The sequence below is a fragment of the Diadema antillarum genome, unplaced genomic scaffold (genome assembly GCF_040938485.1).
Source record: "Diadema antillarum isolate AM-2024a unplaced genomic scaffold, OU_Dant_1.0 scf00000210, whole genome shotgun sequence".
Taxonomy (NCBI): Eukaryota; Metazoa; Echinodermata; class Echinoidea; order Diadematoida; family Diadematidae; genus Diadema; species Diadema antillarum.
This window is the reverse complement of record NW_027271099.1, coordinates 569,398-587,897: the sequence shown is the minus strand read 5'-3', so window position 1 is coordinate 587,897 and position 18,500 is coordinate 569,398.

Genomic DNA, 18,500 nt, shown 5'->3' with positions numbered 1-18,500 from the left:
TTCACTGATTTCGATATCTCGCCTTTAACCATACCTTCTAGCATGATGACGTCATCAAATTAGAAAATAACGATATGGACTGAAAGTTGTTCAATGTATAACATATTCATCGTACGTTGTCAGTTTGCTATTGACATGACGATCTATCACATGAACATGAGGCAGCTATTAGTACCTGTATGAAATTATTATAGGCATGGTTATCAACTTCCCCTAAAATTTCCTTATAATTGCTTTATTTTTACACACAGTTAAGCTATCCCTTTAAACTCGTCACAGTTTAATTAGAATCATTAACATCATACATTAGTACCATATTCAGTTCCATAGCTGATCACGTTTGCTAATTAATTAAGATTAATTGTCTAGAATGTGTCATATGGCCAACCTGTATACACACGTACACACACACAATGCTAAATGTATGTATCAAACCTCTGTAACACAACTTTGAACTAACTGTAGGAATTATCGCTGTACTTATCATCTATACTTTTTATCACTATCTGAAACTCCACAAAAACCACTAATTGACAAATAATCACCAATACAGAAGACTGACTTAAAGGAACAATTCAAATACCTTTTTTACAATGTATAGCTTGTTCCATGTATAAATCAGCACAAAGTAACCACGACTACATTGTGTTACTGAATTGATATGAACAAATTTCATTTTATTACAATATTTTAAATCAGTTTGAAAAGCCCAGCCTGCAAAATTTTGCAGCAGTCGAAGTAATGCAGTCTCCAACGCAAAACAAAGGGATACTATGTGAGTGTGTGCGTATAGTTGTGTTTACATGCGAATGTGATTTCTACATGGACGAAGGTGTAGTACTCCATTGAAGAAAAAACAAATTAAAAAAATAATTATTTTCTTTCGTGCTCTTGTGAGGTTCGAACCCGTACGTGTGCAACCTCACGTTTCTGAGACGACGCCTCTAACCACTCGGCCATACGTCTCGACGAGAAAATTAGAGGAACGTAGATTTATGTACGTGAAAGATGAATCAGGAATCGTTTCGTCCACATTCCATTCTCATTTTCAGTTTTAAATTGCAAAATTGTCAACCTCATGAGGAGATTTCAAAGAATAAAATGCATGATTACTGCAGCTTATTGTCACAGCTACAACATACTTAAGTTTCAGAGGAAATGGAGCAAAATCAGCTGAGATAAAGGTGCTTAAACGTTGTCAAGTCAATGCATGGTTTAAAAAAAATCACCTCCCATAGACAATACACGTAAACTTGGCGATTTTGAGTCTTTACCTGTAATCACAATTTAAAGTATGATGACGTCATCAAATTCCAAAACCATGACATGGACTTGAAAGGCAAATGTTCAAATTACAACATATCCGAATTTGGGATAATATTGAGCTTAAACAACAGAGATACGAGCAAATGAATGTCAGAAACAGTACCTCAAAAAAATCAATTCCACTTTTTTTATTTAAAATGACGATATGATCACGTCATCGAGTTTTCCTGGCAATATTGATACTTGGAATGTTATTTACAATTCATATGCTTTTGTAATATGCAATAGAAATATAGGGTCAATGGACGATTTAAAGAGCTATGCCGAAATAAACAAAGACATGTTTTTTCACTATATTTGCAGAAAGACGCGCGCGCGGAATTTCAACTTTGACGCCAGTGCATTTCTTTGTTATAGGTCAACATCGATCGGAAATCAATGGATATTGTTACTCAAAGTATCAGGAATCCAAATCAGTCAAAAAAAAATGCATTTTCATGTTGCTTACGCCCTCTGCGCGCGAAATTGCGCGGACGGACGCGCACGCGAGAAAATGTTTGAAACGCTTAAAATTGTCTGAAACTTCGAGATTTCCCATTGGGAAGTCGTTTTGAGCCTTTTAAAATTTTGACGCGCGCAAACGCGCGCGTAATGATGACCTTGGTAACTAGCGTTAAAAAGTAAGATAGAGCGTGACCTGAACTTTATGTCCACCGAAAATGATACAGAAATGATATCCAGTTATGAAGTTATGATCGATCATGTGACAAGGTCCGAAAATCACAAAATGGCGCCTAGATGACGTCATAGATATGTTACTGTCATGAAAACCTTATTGTGGCTAGATTTTGTCATGAGACATGTTGACTGAAAATGTCATGTTATTCCGTAATGTCATTGTTGAGATATTGACGACACAAAATGTGGCAGAAAGAAAGAAGAATAAAAAAAAAGAGAAATTTTGACAATCACAATAGGTGATACGCTGATAGCGTATCACCTAATGACATAAACATGCAGACACACTCAGGTTGAGTTGTGTGCATCACTGACCCAGAGCTACCAAGTCTCACACATTCTGCGTGAGACTCAAGCATTTAGGGGCAATCTCACGATCTCACACAAGACACCCATTTTTCTCACGCATCGGGCCAAGTCTGCAACTTGGGCCTATAATAATGAGTATAGCTCACAAGATTAAAGTGATAGTTGCAAATGAAGGTATATTTCCCTTTTGTCTTTCAAAATAAGTAAAAAATAGTCACTTAAGTACGCACCTGATCGCACAATTAAGAGCTAAAAATTGAAAAAGCTCTATACCATGGGAGGCCACAGGGGGGAAAAACCCCTCCCACACCCTCGCTCGCGCGTACATTTGCATGCCGAGATGCCGAGTCATGAAAATCTCACTCACAAAATTTTTTTGAACTTGGCATCCCTGCTGACCCTTAGCTACTGTTGTACCTTTGCTGTAGTGTATGTGTTCGTTATACACACTTTATGATGCTTCCTTCAGCTACTGTAAAACATGATATATTCGCGGCATGAAATTTTCGCGAACTGCCACTGGCATTCAATGCATTTAGTGTAGACAAAAACTTTTGCGTGCATTTTAATTTCGCGAATCTTGGCGCTCGCGAAATTCGCGAAATGAAAATGCACGCGAAAATTCCTCGTTTTACAGTATTGTCCATGTGCCCCACTCCTCACCAGTTTCATGAATACGTACTGTGACAGTAAAGTCCAGTACACAATAGCATGGGAAAGAGAACATGTTGTTCACAATCCCACTGTGCCCATGGAATATTTGTTTTACCACTACCCGGACAAAGAGTCTTCCTATCCAGACAATGGCCCAAAGTCACGAAGGTGGTACAATCTTGCCCATGGCTTAAACCATGGACAACGACCATAGAGTAAATGTCCCAGTTTGCGGCCAGGTGCCGGTTCACGGCCACTACAGCTCTACAGCACTATTTGGTAATATACATGTAACGCTGAACACAGTGACACACTCTATACATGCACAACATGTATACCACACATTCACTAACACGCTGCTAATCTATAATACAAAAATCAACCGATGACATGGACAAACTCTCCAATCAAAGTGAAATATTCTCACCTAAATGATGACATCTCGCATCCAAAATTTCATTTTCGGTACTTTTTAACATCACAGTTAAGGAACAAGGGGTCTAAGAAACTGGATTTTTTGTTATTTTCGCGATGTTCATGGATTTTGAATATATGTCCTCACATGGAAATAGAACTTTTGCAAGCTGATGTGGGCTGCCATTTTTTTCCAGAAGTGAATGTTACAATTGAAAAAATGCAAAAACATGAAAAAGACAACAGTAACACTGCCACAACTGCAATCCCTGTTTGTGGTCAGTGCACGCGCGCCAGCCCTTTTCATGTGCTTTCGCAACATTCGTAAGCCAAATGAAGGCGTTCAGCAGAAGATCGCGGAGCACTTGCGTTATTGTGTAGGAATTGTACATCAGACTGCGAACCGGACTATCACGGTCGTGAACCGGCGGACGCTGTACTGGATCACAGCCATCGCCTTTTTTACTATTGCGATGGACACTGGTCTTACGATGCAATAATAATGTCAGTCCGGGAAACCCACTCATGAGGACTGCCACACCTCATGAGGACCCCCCGTACACGCCTCATGAGGCCCCCGGGGGAGGACCTCAAGAGGCCCCCTATTCACTTCTTATTCATCTCACATCTGACATATAAATTGTCGCAACTTTGCACAGTGATTTTTGTTACACACACATGTCCACTATCCATGATTAAAAGAAGAAAAGATCCTGTCTGTTTTTTTCTTCAAAAATCGGGTTTTAATCAACCGATGCAGAGCGCGCTGCGCTTCTGGAATCAAGCGCAGCGACGAGACGTCACATCACATCACGCTTCCCATAAGCACATACAGACAGCGCGCAAGCTATGAGATTTTCTGTATGTGCTAATGGGGATGCGTGATGTGATGTGACGTCTCGTCGTGGGATTCCAGAAAAAGCGCCCAAAGTTTAGTGGACGGCAGAATTGACGAAGAAAGTGAACCCATCATACCTACAAAGCGATTAGTTTGCTAACAAACTGGAGTACCCACCTACTCTATCAGTGTGGAATAGTAATTTGGAATATATGCACAAGATCAGGTTAGTACTGATTTTCTTTTTCTCGTTACGAATTTGTGTAAAAAGATATCAGACTTCAGCTTCACAAGGCTGATTCGCGCGTGGAGAGGTGAGAGCCGTAGAAAAAAGCACCGAAAATATGTAGTCGGATCAGGCCGCTAGGTGCGGCAGTCTTGCATTGTGCGAACACGCTGGCACCCATGTTTTGATGGGCGCTCTGCATCGGTTGATTAAAACTCGATTTTTGAAGAAAAAAACAGACAGGATTTTTTCTTCTTTACATCATGGATAGTGGACATGTGTGTGTAACAAAAAATCACTGTGCAAAGTTGCGACAATTTATATGTCAGATGTGAGATGAATAAGAAGTGAATAGGGGGCCTCTTGAGGTCCTCCCCCGGGGGCCTCATGAGGCGGGGCAGTCCTCGTACGGGGGAGCAGTCCTCATGAGCAGGTTTCCCGGACTGATGTAAATTGGTAAGTGGTCAACCTCTGGCGTGTATGATATAAATTTTACCTGGGTTAAAGCAATTTGCAAGTCTGCGTTTCAGAGTGGAAAAACCCTTATTTGGCTGCAAACCGGGACACTTACTCTAGTTTTTTATGGGGCACCAAGTGTCGGATGGCCTAGCCTGACCAGACCGCTGTGCAAAGCACAGCAGTCTGACATGTACTAGTGTTTAAACGTTGTAAACGACCGTCGCTTTTGACGGCAAGACCACAAAAAATGTCTTTTATTTCGTTTTATTTTAACAGTAATACCACTCACCTATATTGTATTTTGCTGATGGTTGAGTTGAATTTGGTGTTTTGTTGGTATCCAAACCTTATTGTTGAATTTTTTGGAGTAGATTGTGCGATGATTCACAAAATCAACGAAACTACCACGAACGCTCAACCCGAGGTACCATGGTAGCATTTTACGTACGCCCGTGCGTTTCGTGTGTTCCGTAAAGCTTGTCGTCTTCTACCTACATGTATTTCCGCGCGTGCTGCTCTCATCATTTGACCTTTACATGGGTCACTTCCGCTCCAACTAGCTCATCACTTCCGCTCCGACTCGCTACGTTGTAGTATAGGAGAGTGATTGCCATTCAATAACACGCAGAAGATGAGGAGTGAAGCAATAAGGACGTTTACAGACCTGACTTTAGCCACAGATTTCGGTTAGTTTTGACGTAATTAAACAAAAAATCGCATACCGATTATTGAATGATTATCATAGATTACGGGGATTCCTTATATTTTAGTTTTCCACGATTAATAAAGATATTCATGAAGGAATCGCACACCCACCGCTGAAAAATAACAACGCCTGCGAAGGAATAGACGTGCAGCCGCTGTCGCTTCACCTTCACGACAGCGGCTGCGTGTAGTTACGCATGGCCTAGAGTAAAATATCCCGTTTGCAGCAGTTTAGGCATTGTTAAGGGTTTTTCCAACTTGTAAACAAATCAGGCAAATTATTTTCAACCATTTCATATACATTGTATCATAGACAAGATTATTCATTAACGCAATTGTTTTCATAAAAGAAATTTACCATTGACCAACGCAGTTTTCATGATTTACCAGGGCAAAACCCGGCACAATTTTAGCCGATAAGGGCGATATGCGACATAGTATTTCTGCTTGCGGCACGATGTACAATCCCTATGTAATACGCGCGTGCTCCGCGATCTTTAGCTGAACGCCTTCACATGTCTCGCGAACATTGCGTAAGCGCCAATTCCCATTGCGAAAGCACGTGAAAATAGAGGGCGCACATGCATTGGCCGCAAGCAAGATCGCAATTCTGGCGGTGTTGTTGTCTTTCTCATGTTTTTCTGAATTTTTTCGATGGTAACATCCACTTTCCGAACAAAAATGGCCGCCCACATCGGCTCGCGAAAGTTCTATTTTATGTGAGGATATGTTTTCAAAATCCATGAGCATCGGGAAAATGACAAAAAATCAAGTTTCTCGGACCATCATTTCTTAATTGTTATGTTAAGCAGTACCGGTACCGAAAATTTTATTTTGGATGCGATATGTTGTCATTTAGGTGAGAAAATTTCACTTTCATCAGAGATCGTGCCCATTTTAGCAGTTGGTTTTTGTTGATTGCTAGTGTTGTAAGGGAACATTGTAATGTGTAAACGGTTGTAACAGATACGCCGAGAGAGGGCGGAAAAAGAACGAAAGATGGCAACTGTCCACGAAGGACTTACGTTGACGTTTCGGTACCAAAGACCGAATTAAAGTGTTCGAAAGGCAATTCCCTGTCTGGTTCTAGTGTCATTCCCTGTTGTGCAAAGTTGTCCCCTTTCAGTGTGTTAGTATATGTGTAGTGTGCATGTAACAGTGTAATGCTTTGTTTAGCGGTATATTAGTTTATTACCGTGTATGTTGTACCTGCCGCGAACGGCTGCACGGCCGCTTACTGCCATGCCGCAGTTACTCTATTTGAGTTCGTTATAAATTTCATCGAAGAAATTTATCATTTCGTTGAGGAAGCAAATTTTGGATGGAAATATGGTCAAAACATGGGCAGCTTGCTTTATGTCATTAGAAAATATCACTGAGCTAACTGCCCATACGATTAGGCACAGACTCTAACCTAACCCTCGACCTTTGCCAAACGGTGGCTTTGCTATTGAATTGTCTCATAAATTCCCAAGCATCACTACACTACCACTACCACTTAGTACCAGCCCAAAGCTAGATCGACTACAGCAATAAATTTATAGAGTCCATCTAGAAGATCTAGTCTAGAAGAAAGTAAGACTCAAATCCTGTAACCTCGATTTCTACTAATATAATGTTCCTTGACCCTCTACAGACCCTACTTGTAAGTTACTGTAAAAATGCGTCTACCACTCCACCACGCCACGCGCACTAGGCATGGCACTACTGTACTGCATGGAAGTTCACACAACCTCTGCCGTTACAGAAATTTCAATACATGGGACCATGCATTCCTTGCCAGCCATTATGTGCCTTGGTGAAAACGATAGAAGGAAGAGACACAAAAATTCCTCAGAATGCTGAATATATTCCATTCTGAGAGTAAATTAAATCAACCGTGAACAATTACTGCATGGGATACATGATTATAAAGTTTATATTCTGACATACGTCTCTAAGAACGGAAACTAAACAAAGCTCTCAGTATACTCACGTGGCGTGTGCAAAGTCTCCACTCTTTGAAAAATGGAAGCGCGCAACGTGGTCACGTGATTTAAATGCCCTCTCTGCTCAGTGCATTTTTATTGTGTGTACGGTACGGTGCGTTATGGAACGCCATTAAGGAAACAATACAAAATTCATTTCACTCCAGCCAATATTCATTTCACTTTTAACAAATACATTTCTCTCACAAACATTGATTTTACTTTTTATAAAAATACATTTCACTTTTCACAATAATACATTTCACTTTTAAATTAAAATTCATTTCACTTTTCACAAAAATACATTTCACTTTTACATTAAACTTCATCTCACTTTTCACAAAAATACATTTCACTTTTGAATTAAAATTCATTTCACTTTTCACAAAAATACATTTCACTTTTACATAAAGATTCATTTCACTTTTCATAAAAATACATTTCACTTTTAGATACAAATTCATTTCATTCTTCACAAAAATACATTTCACTTTGGCGTACCATATCACTCAGACGAAACCATTTCACTGCGCTAAAACCATTTCACTCTGATAAAACCATTTCACTCTGATAAAACCATTTCACTCTGATACAAAAAAATACGTTCCTCTTTTTTCCCGGCCAAAAGGTGGCGCCAGTCTGAGAGGAGTTACAGTGCCATGGCACTTTGTTAGCACTGAGCTGAGGTGAGTAGCCGGCCAGCTGGCCGGCTGGCTATGCATGCAGTACCTAGATTTACTGAGTAGCCAGTCAGTCGGCAAGACCGAAAAAACCCGTCTAGAATATCCAAGTCCTCGCACGCGAGTTGACCCCGCAAGTCATAGAGAGCGCGATTGGAGAATCGTTTTGAAATGCTCATATCTTGGTCACTGAATTACGTTTTCACATGATTTTTCTTTTATTTGATAGGTAAAGGTTAAAACTTGGATGCTATCTTGTTGATTTTTCCAAGAACGACATGAAAGATTATCAACTTCGTGGCTAACTAATTGCAGATGTTCCGGAAATAATGGATACAGATATTCTTCTAAAATTCTCCTAAAAGTCTTCTTTTTCATCGTGGGCACCAACAAAAGTTATATCATGTAAAAGGAAATTTATTCAGCTTTAAGATGATACCTAAAAGTGTAATGTGATGATTTGTAGATGGGTCAGCAGCCAGCTGATATCATAGGGATGTCATTCCTTTTTTTCTCGGCACGAAATCGCGAAGTACTGTACTGTCCCACATATAGAAATTGACGTGTGTCCTCGATGCCTTTGTACGTGTGTGTTACTGTATGAGCGACCCCAGCGTAAATACACGTGGTCAGTTTCGAGCGTCTAGCTGTGATATACTGTACTTGTGTTTGTCATTAGACATTACGTACTAATAGTCTACAGCCTCTTGCTGGGCCTCCCTCTCTCTCTCTCTCTCCCTCTCTTTTTTTGATTATATGTCTTGTTCTTGTTATTCATAATACAATGTATGTTTGTTTTGTTTGCTTTTGTCCACCCTTCTGATTCCGTCAACAGGAAGTGTTTGATTCTCAGTTTCATTCTGCCATCAATCATTCACATCACTCTCTCTCTCAATTCAAAGCATCCTAAGCATCCACTCAAATACATTACTGTATAACCACTACTTATCCCGTTCACTCCGCTAAAGTGAACACAGTTACATTATATCGAAATTCCGCTTACATTATCCACTTTTTTTTTACATGCTTGGTTATAACAACATTTTGATATAACAAAAGAAAGCTGTTGATCCCAAGGACTTCACTACATTACTTCACTCTATTACTATAGGCCTACCTAACTAGGCAGAGAAATTTACATACATTATTGCACGTGCCATTCTCATCAATTAATAAAATACCTTTTTTTTTTCATTAATAACAACAGAGAAAGGAGCACAATCCACAAGTTTTTTTTTCTTTATAAATGTATATACATCTCCATATATATATATATATATATATACATTTATTTATTACATGTAAGTGTTGAAAGAACTACATTGCAGTTAAGTTTCAAGGTATCCACCAATCTTCATGACAATGTATCACACACATAACAAAAAAAATAATACCTAAAGTAAGAGCTGCATAAGCAGTCTACAGTTTTATCTACTTTTTTTAGCAGTATAGTCAAATGCAGTTTTAGATCATTTTATTTTTTTTTATTTATAACTCTCATTTATTTATTCATCCATTTATTAATCATTTTTAATTTATTTTTTGGTGGTGGTATTGGACTCAGTCTCCAGCCAAGTGGCATGTAAGAGACCTGCGAAAGGCAGGGCTGCCAACTCTCACGCAATCAGCGTGAGACTCACGCAATTCAACCAATTTTGACTGTCTCACTCTGATAAACGAAATCTCACGCTAAACCCCCAAAATGGAATGTAAAAAAAATAAATATATCTCTAAATTCTCTGATATTCCGAATATCGATATGCCCAAGCCCAAAGTTTCGAGATTTTCCCGATCGTTTTCGGTTCGCGCGCAAAGACGAGCTATTGGATTACGATTGGTTTCTACCATACCGCGTGAGCGTAGCTTGTACTTATGGCAAATTACAGTATGTATAGCAATGACGTGTGCTTTACATCGCTTGACGTACTGTGTACATACTAGTAGTACGTACGTTCGTACGGCCGCACAGCAGGCCGCCATGCGCTAGCCAGGAGGTCGCTCCGCTCCCTCATGCAGTGTCTCACGCCAAACTCTCACTCAAGGTTGGCAGCCCTGGAAAGGTACAACTGTCAGCGGTCTTGTGAGTACATGTAGGAACGCGAGTAGGATCAGTCTGTCTTGACTACAACAGTGATGTACAGTGAACATTTCAACAAAAAAATCTTCTGGTGAAGCTCAGTAATAAGACAAGAGCAAATGAAAGTACCAAGTAGTTTGAACAATTGCAGAGCTACATTGTATTGAGCAGATCTGTACAAATAAAATGCCGGCAAATTTTGACACTGGCAATAAACAAACTATACTGATACCGATGTTGCACAAACATGAAACAGTTGTGAATATGGCTTGAATGTTATGTAAGTGAATAAAATCAAGCAAGAATACCACAAATGTTTTGAGGCAATACTCTGTAAATTACATGCCATCTACACTTTTGGCAAGGTTTCACTCAAATGATACATGTACAGAGATAACTTCATTAATAGTTCAAACTGCATGAATGTTTGAGGGTGTACAAATGCCCTTGAGTACTCTGAAGGCAGGTACACATACGTGTATCTACTATAGTATTCACATCACCAAGGTTTCACACACATGAATAGAGGGTGACAGTAAACTGGCAGCTGCAAGAGCGATTTGAAGGTGTACATGTATACATATGAAGTGTACTTACTGGAAACAAAATGAAACATGTACAAAATATATAAACTTCATCGACAGTCCAAACAGCAGAGAATGTTTTGAAGGTGTACATATGCCCTTAAATACTTTGAAGGCAAGTACAATGTATCTATTGGTCACACTGCCAATGTTTCAAACACATGAACTGGCAGCTGCATCAACAATTCAGAAGTGTACATACTACATATGAAGCAGGGGCGGATCCAGGAATTCCGTAAAGAGGGGACGCGTTTACAAAATTAAAGGGGGGCGCATGCACCCCTCCCCCCATTTTTTTCTTTTAATTTCTTTTGTTTAAACAAAAAATAAAGGGGGGCGTGCACCAGTTGCGGTCCTAACTGGATCCGCCAATGTATGAAGTACACTTACTGGAAACTAAACAGATAAAAAATTTAAAGTAACTTTAAAACATCAATATTACTGGAAATTGAAGCAGACAGATTAGATTTGGCCTTATAGCATCTTGCAAAACATCTATGTGAAGAAATCTTTCATTCCCAACTTTAGCATTGACTGTATATAATTTTATCTGAAATGTCAAAAGGCAAACTAATCATCCCAACATCTCTGTCAACTGAATACACATGTATCAGTACATGTACACAAGCAGTATCATACACATTTAAAATATCTGTGTGTCACTCTCTTCATGGTTATGACTGAGTGAATGATACAAATGTGTATTCGAACCCCTTACCAGTAACAACACTCGACAACCCTGGGGGAGACTACAGGCCAACATGAAACCCCCCAGGTGTTATAAAAATCTGCTCATCTTACCTTTCACAAGGTCCACAATTTTTCTTTATAGGTATCTAATAAGAGCATGCCCGTTCAATGCGAACATGTTCAAAATTTTGGTTGATTTGGGGGAAGTACTAATGTAATGTATCATCTATCTAACTGTTGTGTCAAAATCTTCATCTTCCTTATCCCTTCTTGACCGTTCAATTCCTTTTGATGACATACCTTGTGTATCTTCCTGATCGAACAGAATTCTTACATCTTTGAAACCTCTTCTGAAATGGGTCACAACCAAAATATTAGCAATAAAACATGCATACATGTACTAACTAAACCTCCTATAGTGCTTCAGTGATGATGTACAAATTAAATTCATACCTTCAGCAACAAGACATGCCCCTGTCGAGTAATGGATGTACGTCCAGATACTACTTCATACTGTACAATGTACTTGTTTCCATAACATTTATCAAGAATATCATGAAGGATAATATTTAGTTTAATCAGGGCTCATAATTCTGCCATCTGTACAAACTCCAAAGTAATTTAAATGCACATAATTTAACATATACTATCTTGCATAGTTCCACACATTGATGTATCTGTAATGGTCGAACTTCACATTTACTACAACAACCGTGCTTTTCAAAGAATATACATGTACATCCTCTTTACTAAAAATGTTACCGTAAAGATGAATGAACTTGATATACAGTAACATACTGTAATATGTTACAATTGTATATCAACTTCATTCTTCCTATTGTATCATATCACATATTTAGCACCTTTCTGAGGTAGGTTATCATGATCACATACTGCTCTAGGTTTTTCAATGAAATGAAAAAGTTGACAGGTGTACTAATCAGTTGTTTCTATTCTTGTGAGGAAGTCACTCAGCGCTTGCAAAACAGCAGTGCTCTCCTTGATAAAAATCTGTCAGAGATTGAATGGTACGTGTGCATCCAAGAAAACAAAATACACTACAGAACTGACAGTGTAGATCTTCTCGTTTATGTCATGCAGATTTTCCTGGAGGCCACAGAGAAGAGAATCACCTTAAATATGCATGTTCCATCGGTGTGATGTCAGGTACTGGGGATACCTACACATACAATGTGACACAAATAGAGAAAATTAATCATAGATGATATTATAAACCATTATTCACAATAACATGTCCGAAAACATTATGTTGGAGTAAACCCCAATTCAAGCAGAGAGAAACTACAGACATGCACTGTACTATGGTAAACATATGAAGAGTCTGTTCGCAAAAACCGATAAGTCCATTTTTGAAGATTTTCAAGTACGGTCTCTGTCAAAGTACAAAATAACACCTTTTAAATGAGATATTGGTCACTACATATAAAAGGGCATTTTTGAAGTTATGGTCAAAAGAAGCAAAAATTTTCTTAGTATTCTCTTTATTTTTCCTGACCTTTAATCGCAAATATCTCCATTTGGCAAATATGGACTTATCGGTTTTTGCGAACAAACTCTTCATATTATTCTGAGAATAATTGCATTCATTCAGACATCCTCGTAAACTTTATTGTTACAAATTGTAGATGCGGAAGACTAATAATACATCTCTATATTTACTGACAACCTGTATACCAACTTGAAAAATTCAAATAGCCTGGTACTCTATTAGTGTTAACATTGCAGCCGGGTCAACTCTCAAACATGTCATGAAAATTATGTTTACATCAAATACTAGAATCGCTCTTGTGCCTTCTTTCTCCATGCGAAAGAAAAAAACTAATAATAATAATAATATTGAATCTATACTGTTCTTGTTTGTATTAAGTGATGAGTAGGTGCCTAAATCATATAATAATTAACTACTAAGAGATGAAGACTAAGACCCTGTTTATTATAGACAGCATACACATTGTACACTGTACAATTTTTGTGAATAAGTTGTAAATTCAAATTTACAAATTGCCATCGCCACATACAATTGTAGGCCTACCGCCACCGGCCTACACTGACTCACTGTACACAACACACGATATCACGAAGTTCCAATTGAGCGAATGAACAACGCTAATTTCAATATATGGGACTGACCCTGCACCTCCGCAGAGATCGTTAACAACGGTGCATTTACAGTCCGAAAAAGTCCCCTTCCGCACTAGATGCGGTCACGTGACCTTCCGGAGGACTAGAATACATTATTTGGCCTCTAAAGATGCAATCTTCAGGCCTAATTTTTAACAAGTTATGCTTCTAGGGCACCGTCGATGTTGGTATCTGCGTAAAGCACGAAGTATTGCCGACCTGATGAACAAAAAGTCACATCAATCCTCTTTTTAGATGGGTCAGCAGCCAGCTATAAACACGGGAATGTTTTGAAAGAGGAAAAATACTATGTCAACTTCGAGATACTATTTAAACGGCAAAAAAATACTCATTTTGAACCGGAAAAATAGCATGTCGATCACAAGAAGTCAGACATCAAACTTACCCCACAACATCGCTGTTGAAAAGCGTTGTAAAACACACGTTAATTATTCAGCAAGTCAGGCGTAGATTCAATTCTCGATGTAGTATGCATGTAACGGCACGAGCGTGCATGTGAGTGAGGCCGAGGCGAGGACCGTCGACTGCTAGCTCGCCTCGCGTCGCTTCCACGCCAGCGTAGCGCGCTAAATCTAGGTACTGCATAGCCAGCCGGCCAGCTGGCCGGCCACTCACCTCAGCTCAGTGCTAAGTGCCATGGCACTGTGACTCCTCTCAGACTGGCGCCACCTTATGGCCGGGAAAAAAGAGGAACGTATTTTTTTTTTATCGGAGTGAAATGGTTTTATCAGAGTGAAATGGTTTTAGCGCAGTGAAATGGTTTCGTCTGAGTGATATGGTACGCCAAAGTGAAATGTATTTTTGTGAAGAGTGAAATGAATTTGTATTTAAAAGTGAAATGTATTTTTGTGAAAAGTGAAATGAATCTTTATGTAAAAGTGAAATGTATTTTTGTGAAAAGTGAAATGAATCTTTTTGTAAAAGTGAAATGTATTTTTGTGAAAAGTGAAATGAATTTTAATTCAAAAGTGAAATGTATTTTTGTGAAAAGTGAGATGAAGTTTAATTCAAAAGTGAAATGTATTTTTGTGAAAAGTGAAATGAATTTTAATTTAAAAGTGAAATGTATTATTGTGAAAAGTGAAATGTATTTTTATAAAAAGTAAAATCAATGTTTGTGAGTGAAATGTATTTGTTAAAAGTGAAATGAATATTGGCTGGAGTGAAATGAATTTTGTATTGTTTCCTTAATGGCGTTCCATAGTGCGTCGTGCGTTGGCATCGTAAAGTACTAGTACACAGTGTACAAAACACGCACCCAATCACCTTGCATGCAGCTACGTCATTGAGCGTCTGTTGATTAATTTGCGACCTTTACGGAGTTACCGTACGGGTGGACTTTTGAGACAAAATATCATAGGGAGTAATGGGAGGGAGATGATGATAGATGAGGAGAGATGAGCGAATGAATGAGCGAGCGAACGAAAAGGGGGGGGGGGAGGCGCACAGAATGAGAGGAGAAGGAGGAGGGGGAAGAGGGGGGGGGGAATAACGGCATTATTTATCATTTGCAGATGAAACAAAAACCCAGCTTTCGTGCTTCAAAATACACTGTAGTTACAAAATGTGAGTTAGAGATAGAAACAACCAATATGAAGAAATACACCAAAAAATGTGAACATTAGTTATAATGAAAATGTTTCCAGACTAAACTCTCAACATGCAGTTATGGTTTGTTGATAAAGATAATGATACCTCCCTGTATTTTAGGCTTAATTGCAAATTTTTTACATTAGATGTTTGATATGATGCAGCTGACATACACATATGCCTCCGAATGTGCTATCTCGAACATTTTTCTTTAAATCACTGCTCCCGATTGTAAACAGTACCTTTATTTATTTATTTTTTTAGGGGGAGGGAGTACTGTGGCAAAATGTGTGGAAAATAAATTATGACGATATATCAGAGAGAGTTGGCCTCTGTAAAGTTCTATGTAAACTGTAAAGTAGCAAACATACTTTGAAAAGTCTCTAATCACCAAAGTTATTACCGAATATATAGAAGCTTACACTGATTACGAAATTATTAGAAAATTTCAATTAAGTATGATGTTATAAGATAAGAAAATTGTACTGAAAATCAATTGTCAAAATAAGACATTTCGTATATAGGCTACGTGAAGTTCGTCTTTGCGCATGAGCTGATGTTGGTTTGAAATTCATTGAGATAAAGCAATTGTGATGTATATGATAATAATTCATGCAATCCTTTATAGTGCTTGACGGCAACCAAGTATTCCTTACAGTATAACTGTAAATAAACTGTATTATAATATAAATAGCACAGTCTGCAAGAATCTTCAGCCTATTGAAGGAGGCAGACTTAATCAGAAGAAGAAGAAGAAAGTCTAGGGTACTTTGACAAGAATAGAAATAGTTTGTTGCAAATCATGAAATGGATGCTTCACCGATTGTTGTTTGAGAGTCTTCGCTGGTCACCTGGGCTATAAGGCGCACTCATCAGGGGCGGCGGATCCAGGAATTCTGTGAAGGGGGCGCAACTAATACTTTTCTGGTGCAACTTCCGGGTTTCATTTAAGTTTTTCTTTTTGCAGCTGGTGAGGTGCCTAAGCAACTGAGAAAAAAAAAAAGAGAGTGAGATTATTTTCTGAAATCCTGAAATGTGCACATTGTGGCTCATTGTGACAAATATGATGAGTTGGATGCTACGGAAGTCAAAATTATATGTAAAAGAGTATAACAATATTATGACCAAATTTTGTCTCTATTTGTAGATAGGCCTAAGTTATGTCTTTTGTCACATGATTGTTTCTGCTTTAGTTTATGAGGTTTCTTTTCAGAAAAAGGGCGTCTTTTTTCTCCTTCCTTTTGTCTGCATCCTTGAAATTTAACAGAAATGGTTTAGATTCTCACGTAATGAGGAGAGAGCAAGTTTTTTTTTTCTACAAAAGCGCGAGATAAGCATTTCGGTACGTTTCAATCGGGGATTCCACAGGGTTAAATTAGAGCCGTACTTTTATGTAATATATTTTATAAATTTCTCCGTTTAACTTTTCTCAACTGAGACTAAATCATTGTTGGGTATTGTTGTGTTTTAAAGAAAAGTAGAGAGAGAAAAAATTAGGTCCGTGTATACTAAGAAAACAAATAATTTGCCCCTGACAATACTGACGTTAATCAAACACAATTAATCTTAAAGGTAAAAACATAAATAGTATTCATTTATGCAGACAACATATGTCATTAACATTCACAACATTATATCAATTTTCACCCAGGGTATAAAGGTTCTGACATACAAGCATCACTCCAAACATACACTTTGGTCCAGTGTGGTTTTGGGACAACGGCAATGATCCCCGAATATTGAGAAAATGTTTAAGTTGTCTTATTCAGATGTCGTCGCATAGACTACATGTATTCAACATCTTTCAAATGCAAACATATTAGGATAAAATAAATCTTTAAACAAACTCTTCACTGGTCGGAAAACGTATAGATGAAGTATTGTAGTCATGCCCCAAATGCTGTAACCGTTTGCCTATTCGTGAATTAGTTCGGTGCTGAATTTTTGAATGCGTCTCAATTGCATCTTTATAGATTTTAAACGAGCTTATATATATATACATATATATATATATATATATATCATTATATATATATATATATATATATATATATATATATATATACATATATATAATTATATGGGTCTGATCCAAAAATCAAGGGAGCGCGACGGGACGGAATTTGAATGTTTTTTTTTATTTAAAAACAAAAATAAAGTTTAAGTGTTAGCAGCCATTTATTACTACAAATGTGTTAAGCTTACATGAAGACATCACACTGCACTATGGACAAGATCCGCATCTGTTTTGTTTCCATGGCAACAAAAAAATTTTTTTAGCGCGACGGGACGGACTGAAAAAATCACTAGTTTTTGTAAAGAAAATTCAAAGGAGAATTAATTCAAAGTTAATGAGCAATACAGACCATGTCATATGGTGTTTGTTTGTCAATGTTCCAAACATTACTTGCGCAAATAGAGAAACATCTAGATCTAACAGATTTTATTTTTTAGGTAATTTTCTCAAAAGCTGTTGAAGTCCGTCCCGTCGCATGACGGGACGGACAAAAATGAACTATGTACAAAACGAATGGGAAATTCTAGGGAATCGGCTAATTTTCATCAAAATGTATTTAAACTTTGGAAAACACAGTTTTATAACATCTTAGTGTAGATTAAGGACACCAAGATTCAAACTACTAATGAATGCTGAAAAATTTGATCAACAATTATTATCATAAGGCCAAAAATTCTCATTTTACAAGAATTCTTACACTTTTGGTACGGTAATCCTTGATTTTCTTTCTTGAGGAAAATTACTTTTCATGAATGATGATGTTGCAATGGCATTTCATTTGCCCAAAGATTGAATCTTTCCACCAAGATTGATCACCAATGCAAAGGCTGTCTTTAATGACAATCTTGGCAACTGTGGATACTCTTCATTTTCTCTTCCCTTTTTTTTCCAATTTCCAGCGAGAAAAACAAAAATGTGCCTCTGAGTCTGATCCAAAAAATCAAGGGACAGCGATGAGACGGAATTTAAGAGAATTTTTTGCTCACAAAAAGAAATGTTAGCATTATAGCAGCCATTATATGTATCAAGCTTACATGAAAGCATGAAAGTGCACTATAAACAAGGCAGACATTTGTTTTATTTCCTTGGAACCAAAAATTTTACTGGCGTGACGGGACGGAAT